At 37.3% G+C, this 23235-nt stretch overlaps 1 long non-coding RNA gene and 1 other non-coding gene across 6 annotated transcripts in view; both read right to left on the bottom strand.

Annotated features, from left to right (window-relative positions):
* Window positions 1-2361: 2361 nt before the first annotated feature.
* The window catches only part of lncRNA:CR46006 (long non-coding RNA:CR46006), a 43950-nt gene continuing 23076 nt past the window's right edge, over window positions 2362-23235 (bottom strand). For 4 of the 5 annotated variants that reach the window (NR_133209.1, NR_133210.1, NR_133211.1 and 1 more), the window contains 2 exons: window positions 21582-21619; window positions 2362-10821 (listed from right to left, as the gene is read on the bottom strand). This is a non-coding gene — a long non-coding RNA (long non-coding RNA:CR46006). Of the gene's footprint in view, window positions 10822-21581; window positions 21620-23235 lie in introns of those variants that run through there. The other variant, NR_133213.1, reaches the window with a different exon arrangement.
* mir-276a (mir-276a stem loop) lies at window positions 4487-4584 on the bottom strand. Its single transcript, NR_048253.1, has one exon. It is a non-coding gene; the product is annotated as a mir-276a precursor RNA (primary transcript).

Here is a 23235-nt window from a genome sequence, read left to right as displayed (position 1 = left end):
ACCTACATACACTACAAAAAAAAAACTGCGTCAAATGCAAAAAGGTTTGAAAGAGTTAGCAAGTAAATTACTTGTACACTCAACTCTAAATAAAATATATAAATTTAGCTCATTTACATATATGGTTAAATACTAGAAATTTATATTTTGATATTTAAAACATACAAAGATATTTAAACACAAAAATATCTAATTGATTTTTAAAAGTTTAAGCAGTTGTGTTGCTTTTGCTGAGATTTGTGCAAATATTACTGCAAAGTTTGAGTTAAATGCATTTGACCAGAAACTGCAACCAGAATCAGCCATATTCTGTTTTTAGTTAGAAGTAATGTTGTGGTTTTTTTTCTGTACCTATAATTTCGCCAGTTATTTGATTTTTGAAACCAAATATTCCCAAGTGCAGGACTGAATCAACTTCCGACGTGACAACAGTCAGTCCGGCCAGTCGAGCTGCCTCGGGCAATCTCGAAGTTGTGGTGGGGCCCGCAACTAAACTTAATCGATTGAAAATTGATTCTTGTAAATAATTTCAGTTGACGTCAGCGTTAATTACATGAGCGGTGAAAAAAGGCAAAAAATTGCTCAAATCTTTGGCACGACTCTCTCGAGCTGAATCACTCGAATGCACGTGGCTGATTTATTGCATATCCATATGGCTATATGTGGCTATATATATATTGGTAATATGGCCATATAGTTATAGCCACCTCCACAGCGGCAAATGGCATGGGAGGGGACTGGCTGGCCCGAACCTTTTAGCCCATTAGGCCAGCCTTGACCGCCGGCGATGTCTAGTGCTTCAACTGGTTGACAGACTGAGACTAGAGATAGTCGTATATATGTGTGGATGTATATCAGTGACAGCACAGTGTTCGCCCCGCAGATAATTAGCATATTTGCAACGATATGGGTCAGCCTTAGCTATGCCTCACTGTGCTCACTCGGAAAACTGGGTTGGGCCGCCAACAAAGCACTTTTTGTACTGCGGAGGAAGGGAATCTGGCACTCGAATCGCAAAACTAAAATTGAACGCTAAATTCGCTTAGAGAGAAGTACATCAAGAGGTTTATACTTATGTGCAATGAATGCAAACTACCTAAATAGACTTCCAATTTAAACTTGGTAAAAATCAAAGAATATGCATTTATTTTCATAGGCATACATTTGACATTCATTTCAATTCTTTTGTATAGTATAGAATTTTTATTTAATAATCATAGTCATTATTTAATAACAACTTCATTATGTTGCTATAAATTTCGCTTTCTTTCGACAAATTTTAAAATGAACTTAAAACTGAAATTAGGAAACTATTTACTGATAAAAGAAAAAAACCTCACACCAGCAAATATTTAGTGGTCCGTTAGCTGACATCCGATTTCATCAGCCAACTTTTCCACTTGCCTCATTATTAAAATGAAAGAGCTAGCTTTATTTACAATACAATAAATTGTAAAGGGCTTTCTATTATAAGAAGGTTAAGAAATTTGGTGAGATCATATATCAGAGTATCTTCAATGCGATCATACATATATATATATATATATATATATATATTTCCACAGACCTATTTTCCAGTTGATGATCGCGGCTGTCCATCGGATTAGTGGAGCAGTTTATATACGTAGTTTTCCAACCGACTTAGTCAGCATTTTGGGTCGTGTCAATGCGATTGGCATTTAACGAGCTTCATGGCTTGTAGGGCTAACATTTTGGCATAAGTACACACCCAGTTTCTATTTTTTTTTCTCCATGAATTTTACAACGTTTTTGTAGGATTTCTACCAGCACATATATCTGTGTCGCCCATCTCTACTCTGGTCCCAACTATCCAACTATCCCCGACTATCTATCTAACTATTGTGAGTACTTGTCATTTAGCTTACTATTTACTGTCACGCTTTTGAGTGCCCCTCGAATGGAAATGGGAATGGGAATGGAAATGGCTCTGTGGCCAAAGGGGCTTGGTTAACTGGGAAGGGCCGTCCGAGAGATATCCATTCGGCGGGAGTGTAGGGAGTTTTTGAGGACGGAGTCAGCCAACTGACCTGCGATAAAGCCAGTTGTTTGGCCAGTGAATCACCAAGTGGAATTAGCTTACGATAGATGTTAATAAAAAAAAACATTAGGTTAATTTTTTGTCATCATTTTATTTCAAAAAGAACACTTATTAATCAATTCATAGTTGGCAAATCAAATTAAGTTCACTTATGTTATAACTTATCATATGCATACCACATACATATATATAAATTTAACTTATCTTAACTTAATTTTAATTAAAAGCATTTTAAAACAACATTTGTATGCCTTTTTTACTGTCTGCTAAGTTTATAATTATGCTTTATGCAATTTACATTAGTACTACAAAACACATTTTAAGCTTGAACATTTTGAAAATAATCTATTTATTATAGAAATAGTACAATATATGTATATCATAATCTAGACTATGACTATATCTGGTATTAGTCCTTTATAGTTGATATAATTAATCGAATTTTACAGTTTCCTATCACTTTTACCAAAGCCATTAATTTTCGCTATTTTGCTGTGGCAGCTAGAAAATTGGCTCATTAGTATTCCCCAGCCAATTGCGGCTACATTCTGTCGCTGTTTGCCAAACATCAGGTGGCTGTGAATCGGACTTAGTCAGCTCTCCAGATCCTGTTGGCATGCTCCTACTCCCGATCCTCCAGCTGCCGTCCTGCATGTCCGTTCCACTTGTCCAGTGTCCCACGTCCATGTCCAGTGATGTCGGTAGTCTGGCGACAAAAACGGCGCGTCAAAAGCAAACATTTTGTTGCGCGGCACAGTTTTGATTTATGAGCTGAAATTAAATTAACTGCTGCAACAGCAGTGCAGAAGTGAAGGAATTTAAAAGCGTTGAAATCAGCGGTGCAATGCTGCTGCCGTTTGGTTGCTGGCCTGGCCAACAATCCTTTTGGCCAAACTGACAGTGGCAAATATGCTGCGAAAATTGCGAAAGCCACAAGGAAGCCGTTTGCTCGTTTCATTCCCATTTTTGCACGATAAAGCAAATATATATTTTTTATATTTTTCTCTCTCCCTCCGTTTTAAATACATATACATTTTTTTTTTCGAGTTGATAAAATTATCATTGTGGCCTTTGGTGTGTCACTGCAAATTGTGTGTGTGCCGTTTGCGTTATTATTTTTTATTTTGCTGCTTATCGGGCATAGCGAAAAATAAGTACAATAAAATGAAATAAAAATGGCATGCATTTCTCCTATCGACTGTGTTCAGTCCGTTTGTACTCCATATCTTGTCGTCCAGACAGTCGACAGTCATATTGTGTTTAATGATTTTTGACAATGGTTTTTGTGGTATTTTGGTATCCAAGTCCGAGAAATTCTTCACAAATATCGTATGGAATGTTTACGTTTCAAGCAAGTAGAAAACTTTTCTTGTAGAAAACTTTTCATGTAGAAATGCCATGCTATAAATATGCTTCTTGAAACCCTTTCCAAGTAATCTCCATTACTAAATTACGTTTAAACAGTTATCCCCGTACTAAACCACCAATCAAGAAGAAAACAATTGCCATTAGCTGCTTTACCAACTAACAAATTCAAAGTGGATGCCATTTAGCCGGTGAAAGAGATGGCTATACGTTTGTAAATATGTAGAGCGGGACAGAGCATCCACAAATCCAACATTATCTTAACGTGGCAATTAATTGAAATTGTTATTTAGTTAGATTAGAAATAACGTTTGTTAATTTATGACAAGTGCTTTTAAGTGGCTCGGATTAACCGCACCTCAATCGCCCTTTACTTGGAATTAGTCACTCAGAATTGCCTTTCCATATCTTATCGGTAGCTGGTTTTCAGTATCTCGATCAGTTTCTGATGCATTTCAAGTTCTTTTTGTAGCGGAAAAGTTTTAACATAATTCTAATACTTTTGTTAGGTTTAAATGTTATTTCTATTTTGATCATTTTTTTCTACAAACGCATGGAGTGTAGTATGCGTTTCGCGCGCGTTTTTATAGCGTTTTTAATCGCACTCTGCGGTTTTTATTAAAAGTAATTTCCTATTCACTAACTGATGTAATTAATGGATAAGTTAAAAGCATAATATCGCCAATAGAAAAGGCATAAAATGACGATCGAATATTAAAAGTTTTTTTTTTGTAATTTTAGCTATCAAGTATCAAGTTTATTCATGCAAAGATAGTTTTTAAATATACATTTAATAAAAATAATGATAACATTGCCTTACTTCTTACCAACCAAATATCATCGCATTTCGCTCTTAATGAGCAGCTTTGTGTTATGATCTTGCCATAAATTACTATAATAAACTTGGGCAAACACACTACTGAATTTCGATCAACATTTTTAGTAGTAACTCTTACTTTCCCATCATTTGCAACTTCCTTTTCGTTTGTCCAGCGTTTTCTCATCGTTTTAAAACGCACTTTTTGTTTGTTTTCGCCATACTTTTTGGGATTTTTGCATTCACTTGGTTGTTTTTTGGTCTTCCAAGAGCACGGTATGAAGTTCCTACGAGTTTATAATGAACGTAGGAACTCTATACCTCGCTGATGGCAAAAACCAGGTAAAAAATATCTTGGCAGCGCGTTTCCCTTTTTCTTTTTCACAAAACTCGAGCTCAAACCGTAAAAGAGGCGAACAACAGCTCACATACCAGCTTACAAAAATTCCAACTCTTTTTTTCAGATTTTTTTTTTCATTTTTTTTTTTTTTTGGTTTTATTCTGTAGTATTTCTTGGTTGTTGTTGTTGTTGCCGGACTGATGGGATTCTCTTCATGGGATTTGTGCTGGGGGAATTTCTAGCTTGATGATGATGATGACGACGACGGTTATATATAGGGGTTATATATGGTATGGTCCTCCGTCGTTTCTCGCTTGGCAGCTTTTTCAGTGTTGTTTTTTTTTTTCGGCGTTTGGGTTGGCGTTTTTTGCTGGATAGACTTTTTGTTTGATTGAATTTAAATATTTTTCAAATCATTATTAATAATCTGGAAATGGACGCGTTTGTGCGCGTTTTACTATTATTATTTATTAGAATTATATCTATGGAAAGTTTGGACAAAGTTTTTTCATTAGATATGTATATTATTTCAGGTTTAAGAATTTATTTATGGGAAGTTTTTAAGGAAATAATGCTATACTTTTTTCTTTGATTTTAAGAACCGTATTTACGCTTTTTACTTTTCTACAGAATTTAAAATAGGAAGTAAGAAAAATAAAATATTATAGGTTTCCTTTATCGAAAAAAGGGATATACAATATTTTTGAGGAAAAATAAATTACTTTATAGACCAATGTGTCCAGTAAGGCATGGAAAATATAATATTTATAGCAAGTTTATTTCAAGAGTTTCCCTTTAGAAATTTTTGAAAACTTTGATCTTTTTGTGTTCCAATATAAGAATTTCATCCAAAAATAAGCTATTTAATGTTTATTTATTTCGTCTGCGTAGTATAAATATCAGTTAGATATTAAGAAGAATTTTTGAATTGAATTTATTTATGTCTTTTATGTTTTTTGGTTTGTTTAATTTTTAATCATTAACTTTGTAAAATTTATTTGCTTTCAGATTTTCATTAAAATGTATTATCTTTTTCCGAAACTGTGTATTATTTGATGGTTTTATTAAACTTAAAAGTTTAAGTTTATTTTTGTTCATCACTTGTAAATTGTTTCTCAATTTTTACGAATTTCTGTCAAGTCACGCGAATGCGAAAACACGATGCTGTTTGCGAGCGATTGATGCGCGACTTTGGAGCTCCGGAACTCAACTGAAAAAAACGCAGCGAAGTCTCGCAGAAAATAACTCGAAATGCGATGTTCGACGATGTTCGTCGATGTTCGACGTCGCTGCCGTGGTGGGTTTCTTTGCTTCGGCGGTGGTGGTTTTCTCAAGTGGTGAATTGCACACATTTAGCGGCTGCATTGCACACACCCTCACATGGCAACTGCATATTGGTTGCTGCTTTGTCGCCGTTGCAGCTTTGTCGCCCAACATGACGCAAGCAGCGGTGAAAGCAGCTCTGCCGACGTCAACGTCGCTGCTTGCTGCGTGGGCGCCGAACGCTTTGTCAACTCTATTAATATCACCAAAACGGCAGTAAAATTAAAAAAAAAAATATCTAAATAAACGACTTTTAATTAATGAAACAATTAAATGGTTTTAAGCCACAAAAAAAGAGCTTGCACCGTAAAAAAAAACTATAATTTTTGAGGCACATCAAGGCCAACGGCAGCCAACAAACAGCAACAACAACAACAGGAGCAACAACACAGCGGCTGAGTTCGATGATCTGTTTACGATTGTTTTTTTTTGCGCTGCGTCTTCTTTGCTTGTTGTTATTGTTGGTCGTTGCCTCCGCTGGAAAAGGCAGCAAGAAAACCAGGAACAGGTGAGGTCACGATATTGGAAGTATTCAGAGAATAAAAAGAAAAGAAAATTTGTTTCATAAACATATCTTAATGTAATAAGTGCGTTTTAGAACCAAACTGTTGTCTCAATATGCATAGAATTTAGACTTATTAATCACGCTTTTTCATTGTTTACTCACACAATTATACACCAAAAATTATTTCACTTTTTAATCTTTGAACTAACAGCAAGCAATTGAATATTATCCAAATTTTAGTTTCATCAGTAGAATATGTGTAATTTTCTTTCCTTTAATAGAGAATATGCTAAGTTCACCTAAAACTTTTCTATAGTGCCGTATTTCTATGGCGCCCACTGTGCAGCATCTTGGCCTCAAGTGTGTATTTTCACAGATATTTATCTAGATACGCGCGACGAGCGCGCGCTTTTTTGTAGTCCTTAGTGTTGTTGCTTTTCGCATTTACCGTAAAAGTAAACAACCGATATACAACAACCAAACACCACAACACAACAACAACGCGCACACGACTTTTGAAGTGCCCACAACAAAAGCAACACAAACCATGGGCAAATAAAAATCTACAATAGGCAAAGTCTTCGTCATCGCGGCAAACGTCCATTTATGATTAGAATATTTCGTGTATATAGAGTATTATTGGGTATGGTAAAGATACTTCTGTAAATTTGTGGATTATATGTACATACATATATAAAAGGTAAAGTTCTCAATATGTACCTATATGCATACATTATGTACACTATTTAAAGATTTTTGCGCGTTTTGTAAAACATCCAAAAAAAAAAAAAGTTTCCAAATCTCAAGATTTTACCAAAAGGGTATTTGACAAGTAGTTTTACAAATAACGATTCTTCTGACTTTAAATTTAGTCTGAGTCGTTCGTCGTCGAAATATTTTTGGCGCCTTTTGCGGGCTTTACTTTTTGAGAGAGCTGTTTTTTTTTTCTTTTTTTCGCATGTTTTTTTTTATAGCCCGAAGTGTGATTAACACCCGAAAACGCGTTCTTTCATTATCAATTTCTGGCACGTGTTAAGTGCAACAACTGCAAGGTCAAAAATCGGCAGAGAAATGTATTTCGATCGTAAATAATCGTAAAATTGCAAGAGTTTTTGGGGCCTTTTGTTGCTTTCCGCTTGAAAAAAGCATAATAAAATGTTAACAATAGAGAGAGCGAAACAACAACCTGTTTCCAAGCGGCTCTGACTTTTGTTATTTTTCGTATTATGTATTTAATCATTTTTGTTTTTGTTGCTGCCATTTTCGCTTGGTTGCGTTGCGTTTTTGAAGGTCAACGTTTGGCTTTATTTCACTTTTTTTCCCTGGTTGTTTAATGAGCTTGAAAAAGTTGATTTTGATGTTTAACGGATCTGCCTGAAAATCTTCAGCACTTGCGTGTAGTTCGTTGTTGGTTCCCCACATAAAAAAAAAAAATATTAAAAAAAAATAACCGAAACAAAGTACAAAAACATGTTCAACAAATGTTGGACAAGCAATTTTGGCGGTCAGAACAAACACGCCACGAAAAATTAGTGAGTCCGGGGGAAAATACTGAAAATTCATAAGAAAAATGTGTCAGAGCAGACAAAGCCGAAAAATAAAAGACAAAGACAAATGCGGCATGTCTTGGGGTACATGAGCGGCGATTAGCGACAATCTCTGTCCAGTCATAGCTTGATAAAATGAAATAAAGATATATACAGCAAGGGCCAACAAATTAATAATATTAACTCCAGAAAAAACCAAACTAAATCCTTTTTTAACATAATTACAAACAAGAGTAAACTATAGGAACAAGTGAAAAATAAAAATGCGAAGTAATCTATATATACCAAATACATCGGTGTATGTATTTACTTAACCCGCATTGTGCACAGTAGATGGACAGCTGAAATATGCGATGATGCAATCGCATTTAATTAACAAGCCCGAGTAAAGAACTGTGCTTTGTGCCAGGTTCTCTTGACCAAAACCGAAAAAATGGTAAATGGACAAAAAAAAATAGGAACCAAAAAACAACAAAATCGAAAAGAGAGATGAACATAAATCTCAAATTTATGACTGCCACTTGAGGCACAAACACACGGACAGGCCAGAAAAACGTATTGGACACCTTGACAGGGCCCCTAGATTTATGAGAGGCCCATACAATTCATACATCAACAGCTCTTTTCATAATCGCCCCACAGAATTGTATGTACATATTTCTTTTATATTTCTTTTTCCATGATAGAAGTTAGAAAATATTATAATTTCTTCGTTCCATTGAAATAAATCTTTTGGGCCGTTGCGTAGGCGCAGCAACACACACACACACGCACACGCGGACATCATTTAGGCCACGCCCAGTTTTTTACATTTTTGAGGTTCTTCCAAGAGCCTCATGAATTTCAATGAAATTTATGACAATAAATCAGCTGAGCCCAAAACTGAAACGAACCCAAAGTTTAACCAAATTTTTCCAATTTGTTTTTCGGCAACTCTTTAACAAGCCAAAAAAAAAGGTTGATTACACTCAGAGCAAAAATGTGGAACTGAATTAATACATTTTAAAAACGCACATTCTAAACCATCAATGGTTATAAGGATAAGCAATTTTCAGTTAATGTTTGTATATAAATATTAAGCTAATATTAATATAAAAAAGCTTTAATTAGAATCTATAAAAAAGATTATTTAGCGGAAGCAATTCAATTATTTTTTTTATGTGCACGATTAGAGTGTAAAAAGAGGTATTGTCTGGAAAATTTGCAAATGTTTGTTATCTCGCTCATTTACACACAGATCTGTGTCAGCAGACAAACTTTTTTCGGGCGAAAAGTTTGTGGCACACTTTTCCGCCACACTTTTTCTTTTTTTCCTGCTTTTTTTTGGGGGGGTTGCCGCCACAAGGAGACGCCTACAATCATGTGTGGGCGTGTGTGTGTGTGTGCATGTGCGAAGGACAAACATGGCTGTCAAACGCCTGAAGTCCTGGCCAAGAACCAAGGAAAACCACCACAGACACACACACACACACACATATGAGAGAAAAGTTATGAACTACCCAGGCTACAAAAATTCTAACACATATGAGCGAGAGGGAGGAAATTCGACTAAGTCGCGGGGGTGAGTTTCCCCACAATTGTCGGCCGTTGTATTACTACTTATTGATTATTGTTTTCCTTCGTTAAGGAAAAGTCAGGCGAATGGGGGGAGTGACGCATTTTGTGGCCATCCCTTTCGCACGTTGCGTGCCTATTTAACATTCATACGTTTTTTTTTTTTATTCCATTTCGTATTTTCCCTGCTGGGGAAATGTCTCATAAATATGATTTATATATGCACACACAGACGTGTTAACTCACAAAAAAAAAGAAGTATGTACACTCAATTGCGTGTACAGATCTGATATAAAAAGTGTGTACTTCTTTTTTGCAAGCAGCTTATTAAGACTCCGGAGATTTTTGGTTTCAAGAGCCCTCGCATTTTGGATTTGAGTTTAAGGAGGTGTCTCGGGTATTTTCGAGTGCAGTATTAACAAAACTGCAAATCGAACGCAAACACTTGCTGCCAAAAATAAACGATATGTGTATCGTTCCACTCCCTCGCTCGTTTGCCAGTTCAATCGACCATGTCAATCATATGACGGACACAAAGCAGATTGAAAATAAAATTGAAAATAAATTCATTTGGGCTTGCCTTTTTTATTCAAAGAGGCACTGGAAAAAACTGATTAGCATAGCTAAAATATTTAAAGAAATATGAACAGCTTGTTCTTTAAAACAAACAATTTTAGGAAACTTTGCGCAGACAGGTGATTTTAAATAATCGAGGGACCAAATCGAAAATTTCTTTTCGCCTTGAGCTCTACTTCTTTTTCCCAATGCATTTTGTATATTTTGCAATTGAAAGTCAATTGAGCAAACTGCACATCTTTTTTATTCAGTTTTCTTGAATTTTGGGTAACTTTTTGTAGTTCTTTTCCTTTCCTGCGATTCCTTGATGTAAATGCAAATTCACACAGCTGCCCGATAGTCTGCCCCCAGTTTCCCCGCCATTAAGATCCTCGCCCTTTGTTCCTGTCATGCGTTTTAGCAATTTGCAAATTTACAAGTTGCACATATGCGAGTAAAAGAGAAGGAGACACGCGTGCATGTTTAATATCAAATTATGAAGCGGCTTTTACCCTTTTCCGCTGCAACACCCCACCCACCGCCACCAAAAAAATAAACCCCCCCCCCTGTGATTGTGCAGTTTTTGAAGTGCGTTGGCAACATTTGTATGCAAATTGCTTTTGGCGAGTGCATGTGCAACATGTTGCCTTTGTGGTTCCACAGAGTTCCTCTTCCAATTCTTTGGGGTCTTCGGTTTCTTTGGCTCTCCGGGGTTTGGGCGCTCTAGCACAGAGTACGGTTACGACTGACGTCTGCCTGCAAATAAAGAACGCATTGAGTTTTTATTAGTTTTTGATGATGCTCATAAAACGACGCGACGGCAGCGATGATAAAAATCAGTTTGCTTAAGTAAAGTGAGGCATTTAGAGGGTAGGAAGAGTTGAATTGATTGTTCAAAAGTAAGCGTTGCTAAAATGCAATAAAAATAAAGTGAACCCACTCCTCTGCTTCTTTTTCCCGTGCCTTTCGCCATTTGATGGCGTTGACAAGTGGCCAAAGTGGCGATGGAAAGAGGCCATGTGGGTTGTATACCCTGTTAAATGGTGATTCAAACGATATGTTCGAGGTCGTATCTGTTTCGGGGCATTTTTTTTTAACTGCGAGTCCGGTGGATCGGTAACTGCGCAATGCTGAGATACTCCTCCACCTGTGGTTAACTATCGGGTTACCTTCATAAAACCCGCTTAAATGCACCTCCATAAACAAAAAAGGCTCCAGAGGTTCTAAAACTTTAATGAGCCTATCGCATTTTTTGCTAAAAAGAAAGTACAGCTAGTGAAAGAAGCATATTTCCAATGTTTTATATGCCTTGAAAATGTGAAAGTGGCAGCATTTTGCCAATGTTACTTATAAAAAAATATCTCAAATAATTATGATTCTTTAAAAATCCGTGTACTCCAGCCTTAAAGCTCTGGGCCAAATCAGGTTGCCCCATCATCATCAAGGACAGTTCACTGTCCCTGAACATAATGATAATGACTGCCGGCCGTGCAGCCTGCATGTCACACATCATAATAATTACGGCTATTGATGCGACTCCACTACCTTTCGGCCACAAGCCATAAGCCATGAGCCATAAGGTGTAAAGCAGAGGTCCCCGAGTGCCTTATAAACAATTACGTTAATAGTTCCATCGGCCATAAGAACTATAACGTTTAATGGACTTTCAGCTAAATTAACTAAACCAACAATGGGTCAGCACAAGAGAGAGAGAGAGAGAGAGAGAGAGAGAGAAAGGAAACCTAATCGCTGACCAGACGCGCCCCTCTTTTCGCCTAATGACACAACATTTCATTAAAAATAATTTCACAAAACATTTGACGTATTACGTGCAATTGGCATTTCTAATGACAAAACAGCTGTACATAGTCTAGTCTAATCATCCCCATCGCTACCTCCAGTTATTTGTAATAATTTTGTTTGTTTTATTGTTTGCTGCGCTTGTTACACATTTGTTTAGCTCGTTTTAGTTTATTCATAGCTAGACAATCCTTATCTCAGCAAAATCGCTGTTAAAACGTTTTTAATTTTCCAATCGCCGCGGCACAATCGCTTAATTATAGTAACTGATTCAAAAACGTTGCGGCAAAAAAAAAACAACAAATATTGATTTACTTGCGAGATCTGTTATCAGGCTCTTTGAGCGTACAACCATTTTTTCCAATAAAACTCGTTTTTGTTTAAACAAATCTGCGAACTCCATTAGGCATAATGTATACTTTTTGCACAGCTGCCGTCAATCAAGTGTCAGATGCAAAGCCATCAGCAATATCGAATTTCTGGCCTCAGCGAACTAATTAAATTACGTGGAAAAATCAACTATCTGTGCTAATCACAAGCATAATGATGTTGTTGCTTTTCGCAGTGGCTAATTTTAAACGAGTCGAAGTCACCGTTTTCTGCTCGTAATATATTTTAATTTATGCTCCGTTGGCAATACTTTTGGCTAGGCTCGCTGGCATGCTGTAAAATGGCGCGTAAATAAACATTAATTTTAATTTAATGAATTAAATTCCAAAAAGATAAAACCCGACCGGGCCCATCACTTCAATTTCGTTTCCATTAGGGTGACTCACTGCATCTGGGCAAAAATTTACGCACCCGTCGCCGAGTTAGTCGCCTTGGCACAATAAATAAATATGTAAGAGGTTTCCCTGGTCGATTATGCGCATAGTGCAAGTGTTTGCCACACATTGTTTACACCAACACCTCGGGCTAATACATATATTTATAGATATATCTGCGTATATATATAGTACAACTGATGCATTGCACGAATGCAAATCGCACCGAAAGTGGTTGTCATTCATAGAAAGTGTCATTACAGTTCATTCAGGAATTGAGTAATAGCATTATCGATTCGAATTCCATTGCAAGCTTGTTTCGATAACATTTCACATTTTTTAATTTTAAATATATAAGCATATTTTTAAAAAATCAAAAGTCACATCTGAAACTTATACAGATTCTCCAAATTCGGAGTTTAATTATATATAAAATATAAAATAAAACATTTTTATATACTTTTTCCGATTATCAAGTTAAATAAATTACTGCACCAATAAATTCAATTTGAAAAGGTAACCTTATGTATAAATCAATTATAAATATTTTAAATGTATTACAACTGCAGAACACATTTATGTGAAAATCAATAGGTGATTCACCGTTATTAATTGAGTTTTCCACTTGACTGGCTCTACCAATAAATTAACCATCACTCGCTCATTAAATCAAAGCAGCCACAACACTGCAGCATAATTAACAATGCAACCAAAAACTATGTACAATTAAATTAAGCCTGGCTTTTGTTGCTACCGTTGCAGTTGTTGATGTTGCTTATGTTGTTTATGTTGCCGTTGGGCTTATCGAGCCATGCATCGCCTGTTGCAAGTTGCAGTTTGCTGGTTGCTGGTTGCAGGTTGCCGGTTGCCAGTTGCAGGTATTTCCTGTCAGAGATTTTGCATAAATAATTTTTGATAATCAAAGCTTGCGACGGCCACATAAATTTAATTAGCGGCATATGTTGCATTTAATTAAGCAGTAAGCTCGCTGACTTAGTGCGTCTAACTTTTGCAGTGCTGGTGTGCTTTAATTAAAATTCACACGATGTGAAATGCTCATTTCGTAGGCCAACTGCGTGCTTTGGTTCGTTTGCCATTATTGCAACGCTCTCGTATTTGTATCTCGACTATTTTTTCATTTTTGTTGTATTTTTTTCTTTCTGCCTCCCCTTCATGATTTTGTTGCCGCTGCATTATTATTATAATTTTTCGCCGTTGTTTTTGTATTTTATTATTTTTCATTTTCCATTCCTCCTTGTCGGTTTGCATTGCATTGGATTGCATAAGCAGCCTGTTGCTGCCGTTTTTCTAATGCAAACGCTCATATGCGGCATGCATAATTAGCAGCCTCACACAGATACACACTAAGCATTCGAAATTTTCATTTTTATTCATATTACCAACAATAAATTTGTAATCTACAGAAGGGGGAAAGAACGCATTCGAGGCCGCCCGCTTTTCTCGCTTTAATGAGCCATTGAGCTTTAGATTTCTGTGTTTAGATACGCCCCAATATGAATGGGAATACGCGCTGCCCGTTTCCTCGAATCGAATTAAGTTATTAGCAATGGTTCAGCTGGAAAACTGTGTGCCACAGCACATAGAAATGTTCTTCTCCGAAAAGATACCGAGAAAATTAGTTGGGAAATATGGATCAGATATGAAAACACAGTTAGGGGCAAAAACTTTGTGCCATCCGTTTGAATGGGAAGATTTTTCCCCAGTTTTTAGTTAAATTCAATTTATAGCTAGGTACTTAGTATATTCCTGTTATAGTACTATATAAATATATAAACTATATTTAGCCATAGAATAAAATCCCTTTCCAGCTTGTCAATCGACCAACTGACAGCCATTTAATCCAAAGCAATCAGGCCGACAGCCCAGAGAACTTTATTAAATATTTCGCCACAATTACGTGTGGGGAGGGGCAAAAGGAAAAATGTGGCAACTATTTAAGCGCTTGATATTCAGCTGTCAAACTTTGTTTATACCCCCGCAATACGCCCAATCCCAATAGTATCTGTGTTTGTTTTAGTTAATTTTAGGTCGCTAAAATATGTTGCATGTGAAGATTTCAGCGCCAAAGAGCGACCAAACAAAAAAAAAATAATAATAAAATAATCAACAACAGAACATGAATTGTATTACAAATAGCAGTTAGACAAAGTAAACAAACGCGCGGGGAGGCGGTGAAAAAAAAAATACCGGGCAGACGGTCTGACGACAACTGACATGTGAGTGTAAAAAAGTATCTGTGTGAGCGCTTTTCTATGTGTGTACGCGAGTGTGGGTATCTGCGAAAGTCATGCAAACTAACTGTCAGACTGATAGATAGACGTTCCGAACCAGAGCAGCAGCAGCAGCAGCAGCAGCTATTGCGATAGCGATAGGGAGAGGTGCTGAGAGGGCACTTTCAGACAACAGACAAACAAATAATAATAAAATAATAATTGTTTGTCAACATTCGTTTAGCATGTGGTCTGGTCTCTGGCCTATACGAATATATACACTGGCAAAATATATATGTATCATTATTGATATCATCACATAATATTTAAAATGCTGCAGATAAAACATAGAACTGGGTTAAGCATGCTGATTGTTATCTTAAGATAGCCACTACTGAATGAATAGAAAATATTGTTACTCAAAAAAGACAACAGTTGCATATCAGAAACTTATACATTTTTCTTGTGTTTTCTTTGATAGGAAATTCTAGTTCAAAAGATAACATTTATTTTCTATGTGCACTTACAAAAAAGCGGCAACAAAAAAATAAGCCACAGAGCTGAGCCGAGCATGTGGAAAAAGGGGTGTAGTTGTTACAATTGACAATTGTCTGCATTTTGGCATGAAATGTCATATATATAGAGTTTGAGGTAGATGGCATGGTTTCCATTTAAACTGCGTTTTGTGGTCGGGAAAAAGGTGAATGCCACAAATGGAATGGGAAATGGGCAGTGGACGGACGTGCAATCGTCATGTTGGAAATTTCAGTTTCAACTGGCAGTCAGCACGTCATTTGCTTATTCAATTTCATGACACATGAATGAATGTTGCGTGCACCTCGAACCTAGAATAATCACTCTCCCACCAATGACAAAAAAAAAAAAAGAAAAACTGAAAGAAAGAAAAGCAACACGAATGCGACACCAGCAACTCTGCGATAATTGATGATAAATGTTGTATAATTTGACAAACCCAACTAACAAAAAACTATACCCTAAACCATCGAGTACAAGGAAAATTCCGAGCTGAATGGAGAAAGAGTAGTGTAGTGCCACCGGCAATTATCGCTTAAAAAGCATTTCCAAATAATTACACCACCAGACGGGAATTCTAACACAAAATAGCTAAGAAATGGTATGACAGAAAGAATTATTATAATAATATGCAGTTTAAAGCATATTTCACCTCGGCCATTTAGACGTGTGGGCGTGGCTGGGGCGTAATTATGGGAATAATATGCACATGGAATATGGGTGAGGTGGCGCCACAGTGCGTTTCTTGCATATAAGTTGTCTGTTTTAGTTGCGATAAATAATAATATAAATGGTAATAGCCATCTGAATAGAACTTCCAATAAATGCTTAGCAATGCATTAATAAAATATATATTAATGACTCGGACTGTACATATGCTTTGGTCAGTTGTGGGTCACTTGACCTGTTTTTGCCGGGTTCGAGGGGCAAGAGGGCGTGGCAGGCATGCACAGCTTCTATCAATGAGCTATTATTAAAATTACGCATACGCCATGTTCTCCCATTGATTCATTTCGCTTCGATGCTTAATTTCTTTTTATTATATATCGCAAATTATAAATAACTTTTAAGACTAGAAACGAGAGCATATCGAGTGAGAGGGAGAGAGTGTCGATGAGTAATTGCCTCATAAAAATTATGTGGAAATTAATTTCTAGTGCTTCTTTTTCCAATGCATTTCCATTTTTTCTCTCTTTCCGATCGCTGGCTATAGCTTTCTATGTATTTTGTTTCTGCCCTCGTCTCTCCGCACTCTGTTCTTGGTAGCTATTTTTAAAAGTGGCCAACCGAAAATATTGAAATATGAATGCAGTCCGCTGCATCGCGTTTCTCCCCCCCCCCGCCGCCACCGACCATTTTCCCCACATCCCCACCAGCAGGCACTTGTCGTTCGTTCCACCTGCCAAAAAGTGTACGAAAAAGCCCCACAACGTGCCTGACACTTTTAGTCCTAACCGCCCAAGTACACCGAAAAAAATAAGTGGTATTTCTTATTAAATAAATTTAAATATTTTTTAGTGTCTTAAATTTTAAAGAATCCTTATTTCTTTTCAGTTATTGAGATATAAAAAATGTTTAATTCATTTACTATATTGTTTTTATATGTTCAATTCACTTTTGCAATATATATGCACATTTTTTTCCAGTGCAACCGTGCCGATATTTTTGGCCGCCTTCAAAGTCGTCCGCGTGTTACGTATTAAAATTAGTATGCAATATTTTTGTTTCAAATGAGCCCCTGAACGGGAAAGAGCTTGGCGAGTCAGGGAGGTAGATCGTTGAGCGGTACAGAAGTTCATGTTGCGCTTTCCCCCTTTCTACCGCTCCCCCTCCCCCCGCGCCAACCAACGCCCAAAACTTTCCCTTCCTCGTACCGCATGCGTTTATTTTTGAAGTGTTGAAAATAAACCGTAAATAATCGCGTCGCTCGGTCGGTCGGGCAGCTTTACAATCAATTCACTTGCACACACGTCCGTCTATATATAAACCGATGGATATGAGTATGCACGTCTATATGCGCCTTCATAAGTATCTGTGTTTATATTTATAACAAGTTGCTTGCACCCGTCCAACGAAGCAGAAGCAAAAACAAAAAAAAAAACCAAAAAAAAAAGGAAAAAAAAGCAAGATGAGTAAAAATAAAATAAAGCAGAAGCAGCAGCAGCAAGGCAACAAATTTAAAAATTATTGGTAATAAAAATCCACCTTCACTACCCCCCCCTCGCATTATGGATCGTAAAATCTGGATATTTAATATATGTTTTGAGTGCTCCATGCTTTTGTGTGACTTTAAATATTTAAAAATGAATTATATAAATACAATCAGAAATCTGACATTTAGCTGCTCCAGCTCCGATCGTTATATTTTTCGCAGCAGGGGGTTGACCCCCCAATATGGACAAGATGATTAATCCAAAGATGGGTTTTATATTCATGCAATTAGCTTTTTATTAGGTAGTTTCATGGGCCCGAATTATGAAAATCGGAGAATATTTTTCCAAAAAAATTCAGGTGCCAGATGGCAGCACTGATTGCTACTAATGAGGGCTATAAACTTTTTGGGGAGTGCCACAGAAATGTGTTTTGGATATCAAACTAGGATTTTTTTCTTGGAGCTTTGGAAACCACAATAGGATAGGAAACAATAAGCCAATCAACACATATTTTTTGTTCGGCTAAGAAGGTAGATATATTTATAGACATATAAAATACTCGTTGCTAATAACTTTTCTTCTTGTTCCCAAGAACAAGTCAAAAAAAAAAACTCCCCCATTTGGCGTTCGTTTTTATTAAATTAAATTGGGGGTTCCGCCAATTTCAGATGGGTAACTTTCCAACGAAATATCACACATCTCTGCTCTGACCAGTTGGCCTTTTCTGGCTGGGCATTCTGTTCTTTTTTATGACAAATTGTCACGAGTGCATTGATGCAAAAAACTTAAATGAAGCGACATGCTGTTGAAATGTCCGAACCGCCTTTTGGCCCTAGACATTGCATGGGCTGCAGATATGGATACACAGATACGTGGTATACAGATACACAGCAACAACTACAGTGTTGCGTGCACTTGCAGATACTCGAGCTGTATCTTACGGGTTGTGCGCCCCGTCATATCAAGAACACAGCACAAGAGCACAACAATGCGAACGGGTCTGCTCTGTGTGTTTTTGTGGACTTGAAAACTAATATGGGCTACACTGAACTGGACTGGACTGGATGAGCTGGAGGACACATTACCCAGAAGTGACTAAGCCCGCAGCATGGCCTAATATCCCCACCATCGTTCCCTTCATCCAAATGTCTGGGGCATGCTCTCGAATTACACGGCCAGAAGCAATTGAAAACTGAGCTTGACAGTTTTTCGGTTTTTGCTGTGTTTTATTTTCGGTTTATGAATTGCCCAAAAAACGAGAAGAAATTGAACTTGGGTCTGTTTGTGCACTGCGAAAAATGTGCAGCACTTAAATAATCAAGTCACATTTTATATGGCTTAATTACTTTAAAATTTGTAAGCTATTAATTGATATTTGTATTTGCAATGCATATTCAGTTTTTTGATAAGAAACTAGTTTCAAATGGATCAAAACCCCTAAATATTTTTCTCAGTGCCTGTGCCCCCGTCTAAATATATTTTTCGGGTTTATTTTGGGTTTAGTTATATAGCTGCTTACCGTTAGAACGGAGTCTGGCTTTGTCTGGGCATTTGTGGGTCTTCCTGGAACGGTAAGCAATATGCTCGAAAGGTTTTTTTTTCGGTGGCGGGGGCTGAAAGTGATCGTAGAGGGGGGGGGGCAGGGGGTAGGGGCGCTTGTCGAGTTGGCGCAATTAAATGTGCAACCAGCGATGGCAAGAAACGAAGCAAACTCTTTGTTGCAATAATTCAATTAGCACTCTTTCGGTTTCGTTTCGTTTCATAAATGTATTAGCTGGGATCTGTAATTTCCCCCACGTTCACTCGCCTCTTTCTTTATTTTTTTTAATTAATGTGCAGTTATCATGCAACCCGATTATCAGTCGAGTGCTGCCGCTGCCACTGCCGCTCTGTAATTGCAACTTGTTTGTTATTTGTTATTTGCAGTCGAAGTCAGCAGTCAGCAGTCGCCTGCCTGTCACTGACTCTGTTCTTGTTGTTGTTATCTGCCAGGAATGCTAATTATAAGATTAGCGCCGTAGCCCAATCTATGCTCCACTCGTATGCCATACATTAATATATGTATATATATATATATACATATATGGATGTATATATATGCGCATATGGTTATTTCCCGTCTCTTGGCCGTCGAGTATCTGAGTGTCTGCCTATCTCTGTATCTTTGTATCTCCATTTGCGGCACTTGGGTGATAGCGAACACGCACATGACACTTGACGATGTCGCTGGAGGATTCTGGCGGTGATTGTTGCCGAAGGTTGTTCATGGTGTAGGTTTTCTTGTTTTAGTTTTACATTTTTTTTTGTTGTTGTTGTATTATGTGTCGTTAATACATGTTGGGGTCGTAGATACATTGTTATTGCAGTGTTGTTGCAAATGCTGTTGACTTTGGGTAGAAAATTTTTGTGTAAAAATTGTTCTTCCTATGTCTTAAGTTGTTAAAAGTATAGTAATTGTGTGACTCACATAGTCTGTGTGTTGTACTTTATGATTACTAGTTGTAATGAGCCCAGAGTTGTTTTTGATATTTTCTAATTCAAAATTATTGCAAGGTCAGTTTCTTGGCATAGCATACTACAGATTTTCTATTTGTACTGTACGATCCAAACACATTTCTTGTGGTTTAATGCATTGCACTGCAGGCTTTCTTTTGACCCTGCGCTCAAAAAGTTTCCCATCATGTGCAGCCACAGCCCAACACTTCGTATGCGGTTGATCATAATAGTAATATTTTTTTTGTTCAGAGTTCTTTGCCCAGGCAATTGTTTTTCTATGGTGTGTGCTTTTTGTTATCAGCATCAGTTGGCGGTTCGTTCCACAGCTCCACATCATCAGCAGCTCAGGCCGAGGAAAACGATGCATCAGGCATATGCATTCCCGTCATGTACGAAGTACACTCAGAATACTGCCATATAGACGTGGATGCAGATACTTATGGATAGACTCGTTTTGTATCCGAGGGTATGTATATGCGAGCCGCTTTGGCTGCTCTCCCTGTTTCGTATCTGTCGTGTGCATCTCTTGAACTATCAATTTAAATGTCAGTTTAAATTGTAGAATTTTTCATTTCGTGGACTTCGTGCATGAAAACTATAAAAATGTTTTCATTGTTTTTGTTTTTTTTCTGCCTCTCTCTTTGTTGTTTTGAGAACATGCTTAGAGAAGGCTAAGAAACATAGCCGGGCCATAAGGTGTGCTCATGTACAGCGGGGGTTAAGTTAATAGCAGGATGTAGTGGCGTAAAATTATTTTATAAAACATTTCTAAAATTGCTCTCTTAATTAGCTACTGGTTCTGTAATAGGTCAGGAACACGATGTAGACTGCCACAATACTACACTATCATAAATTAAAGGTGTTGTACTTATTTAAGCTGCTTAAGTCTTTGAAGTCCTCCAGAGCTTAATTTTTACTAGGGCGCGTTGTTCTTATGGTAATTCAAAGAACATCTTAACTATTTCTTCACATTTATATTGCAACCTAATGAAAGCTATACGTCTCCATGAAGTCAAGAAATTTGGATTTGATTATATAATAATTATCATAATAGAATTTCCAAAAGTTGAAAACTAATAGATTAAACCCTGCTGTTAATGCCCATATGTGTGGTGGTATAGAGATGTTTTTGGCGATATGCCCGAAGCCAAGAGACCCAAAGACCGAGACTACAGCCAGGTTCTGATTGCACGGCTACGACTTTGAGACTTGGAGACTCCTGCTCCAAACGGCGACTGCGACTGCGACTCTTTTCGTGTGTGACTTGTTTTAGATTTCTGCTCGAATGGGAGCTGCTTGGGCTGCCTTTCAGCATTTGACAGCAGCTGTCAAAAAACGAAACTTGAAAGCGAACCGACCTCGGGGGCCCAAAGACGTTCAGCCCTCAGATCCAAAGTAAAAGTTGCAATATGTTTGTTTTGTTTCGTAAGTTTCTCTGCCTGCCTGCTTGGCCTGACTGCCTGGCCTGGCCTGGCCCGGCATGGAATGGCTTGGCCAGGCCTTTTTTGGCCAAGTTTCTCCGTTGGCTGATTTCTTACCTTTTTGGGGGTACCCAGAAGTCGTTGTGATTTTCCCTCTGTAAATAGAAGAAGGGCAGAAGAAGATATTTGTTAGGAATTTGTGAATACTTGCAGGGGAAAACTTAATTTCTACTCTCCAACAAGATATACATGTATTGTATATATCTGGTGTGAATGCAGACATCCGTCAAACGAACAAATACTTTTATCGAGCTCCCCCCCCTCCAAGAACTTGAAAATTGTTTAAACAAATCGAAAACAGTTGAGAGACAGACGTGGCCCATTAATATCACATCTCATTTGAGAAGTTTGTCTTTGAATTTATGAGCCCCCAATCTGGTTTCCATTGCGACGATATAATTATAATTCAGCTTTGTTTTGCCAATTTTAATAACTGACACTAATTGCTGCCACCGTTTTTGGCTCGAATCGATGCGATAATTGGTTGTGACTGGCCATCAATGGCCCGAATTAACTTGTTTACAATTAAAGTGTCATTAAGTCATTATCTATTGTGCGAAGTCTTGTTTCCCTGTTATTGTTATTTCATTTTTTGGCAATATTTTTTTTTTCGCAATGCGCCCTTGACACGAGGCCTGCGTTTTTTCTTTTTTTTTTTTTTGTTTAGGGTCCTGAATCAGGGGTTCTCTTCAAGAGTGGCAAAGTCAATATGGGTTGGGCTCGTACACTCTCATGTGTCGAAAGTCGAAAGCAACCCCTGTCTTCTGTTTTGTTGCCATTTCAAATTGCCAATTATCGATGAATTTGCAAAAACACAAACAGACAGAAAGTGGAAAGGGGCGCGGCTGCTTTTGCAGCTTAAGCGGCAATATCTGTATATATGCTAGTATCTTTCCCTTTTCCTTTCTGGCTTTCACAATCCCCAGGTCCTGTCAATATTTTGCTAGTTCATTTTTTCTTATTAGGGTTGGGTCTTCCTTTCGGTTTGCGTGTGTGTGTGTGCTGAATTATGCAAATCAAATGGCACATATCGATGTCGGTTGCAATATTATTGCTGCAATTCAGCAGTTTAACTCCCTTTCAAAATGCAATCAACGTTTCAAGGAGGGGCCGTCGCTTGTCCTGCCGTCCATTCAATTCAAGGAAAGCAAATAGAAAAGTTGCCATAAATCCTGCTAAAGGATTACAACTTGATTTGGTGAATTTGAAATTCAATTGCATTGACAGGTTTATTTGTCATACTTAAAACCTTTTGATAAAATTTAAAAACTAGAAATAAAAGCTTAATAGCAAACAACAATATATATATGCGATTTAAAGAGTAAATTTTCTCACGAAAAAGGTTTAATGTCATTTAAATGCAATAGTACATTTTCTTGTGACATTAGAGTCATAATTTATTTTAGGTTAACTATTTATCTTTTTTCACCCGAATTTCCCTTTTTTCCATTAACAAAAACCGTTAAAAAACCGTGAAAAACATGTTTTGCCTTCGCCCTATTTAATCTTTCCCTTGGCCACCCGAATGATTTTGAAATCGGAGACCAACGGCAGCTGGTTGAATGTCGATACCGCCACGCCCTAAGATTTACATATGACTGCGCCTGTCAATTGCCATTAGGCAGCCAGCGAAACTTTGGAGAAGAAATCAGAGGAATACAAAATAAGAAAAAAATCGGTTTTCTTAATAGATTTCATTTTTTATAGATTT

Source organism: Drosophila melanogaster, chromosome 3L (genome assembly GCF_000001215.4).
Source record: "Drosophila melanogaster chromosome 3L".
NCBI classification, from domain to species: Eukaryota; Metazoa; Arthropoda; class Insecta; order Diptera; family Drosophilidae; genus Drosophila; species Drosophila melanogaster.
Note: the sequence above shows the minus strand (reverse complement) of the source record. Positions and strands in the feature narration are given on the sequence as shown.